The sequence below is a fragment of the Peromyscus californicus genome, unplaced genomic scaffold (assembly GCF_007827085.1).
Source record: "Peromyscus californicus insignis strain IS unplaced genomic scaffold, ASM782708v3 Scaffold_24__1_contigs__length_46423439, whole genome shotgun sequence".
Classification (NCBI taxonomy): Eukaryota; Metazoa; Chordata; class Mammalia; order Rodentia; family Cricetidae; genus Peromyscus; species Peromyscus californicus.
In genome coordinates, this window is record NW_026294535.1 from 21,578,607 (window position 1) to 21,580,121 (window position 1,515).

At 38.7% G+C, this 1,515-nt stretch overlaps 1 pseudogene; it reads right to left on the bottom strand.

The window, feature by feature from the left end:
* Nucleotides 1–498: 498 nt before the first annotated feature.
* Nucleotides 499–1,263, bottom strand: LOC128120004 (40S ribosomal protein S6-like; annotated as a pseudogene).
* Nucleotides 1,264–1,515: the final 252 nt, after the last annotated feature.

Below are 1,515 nucleotides of genomic sequence, written 5' to 3' on the forward strand. Positions count from 1 at the left end.
GGAGCATCTGGAGAGGAACAAGGTTTAGTTCTTACTACCTACATCAGTCTACTCACAGCTACCTGGAAGCAATTCAGGGGATATGACACCTTCTGGCTTCTGAGTACACCTGCATACATGGGCAAAAAATACACACATGCACATATAAATAAAAATAAAATAAACTTTCAAAGCTAAAAACTATATTTTTTAGTATTTTAATTTCAAACAATAGCATGATTCTGCAGAGGAAATACAGTAATATCTTATTCTTACCCAATGCAAGAGTAACCGCTGGTATTATAATAAATACCCAGATTAACAAAAGTGTTGAAAATTTATTTGATCATACTTTTCATGATACAGAAATCATCGCAAATGGATATCCAAACACTCAGACAAAATTATACTTTGAATGTTTTATTAGCATATATTAATTATACATAATACTGGGTGCCATTGTGTTGTTTTTTTTTATATTTTTTAAAGTATGATCATTTATTTGTTACCCTTAAAGACTTATTTTTGACTGGACTCAGAAGTAGAAGCTCTCAGAGAGGACAGCCTACACCTCTTGGCGATCTGTTCCTGGTGCTTTTTTTTTTTTTTTGCTTCCTTCGTTCTCTTCACCAAAAGTTTAGCATAATCTGCAGCCTCCTCCTTGTTTTTCTTTGTTCGTTGTTTTTTTAGAGCAATACGACAACGGCGTTTGTATTGCAGGACACGTGGGGTAACAAGACGCTGAATCTTGGGTGCTTTGGTTTTGGGCTTCTTACCTTTTTTGTTTAACGGCTTTCTGGCCACATATTGGCGGACATCATCTTCTTTACAGAGATTAAAAAACTTTCTGCCAGCTCTTTTAGGTCCCAACCGATGAGGCACAGTAGCATCTGTCAGTCCAGGAATATCCTTCTCGCCTTTTTTTTTTACAATAACCAAATTTTGAACACTGAGGTAGGCATCCACGATGCATCCTCGAACAGACTTGTGCTTCCTCTCTCGCGTTCTCCTTGGTCTATAACAAGAATGCCCCTTACTCAACAGCAGGCACACTCTGCCGTGGGTCAACACGCCTTGCTTCATGGGAAAACCTTGTTTGTCATTTCCGCTACTGATTCGGACCAAATAATCCTTCTACTCTTCACCCAGAGCATCAGCAGTTACTTCTGGGACCATGTGCTTCTCATAGTCCATGAAGTACATAGTCTCATGAAGTTTGGGCTCATCGTCCACTTCGATGAGTTTCTGACAGCCAGTGGCAGAGAAGAAGATATTCAGCTTCATCTTGACACGGTTTTCATATTTGTATCTAACGTATTTTCATCATATTCACAGTCACATTACCCTCTCTTTTTCTACTTTGTCTCCCAAATATCCTTTTCCTAATTAGGTGTTTCTATTGTCGTGTCTTTTAAAACAATTTGTGACATAGGAAGTTCCTTTATAGTTGTTTGTGGGAGCATTGGAGAATGTGCTTGGAGTAGCATTGGCACGTTGCCAATGGTTCCTCCATGGAATAGAATGTCTCTTTCCCTC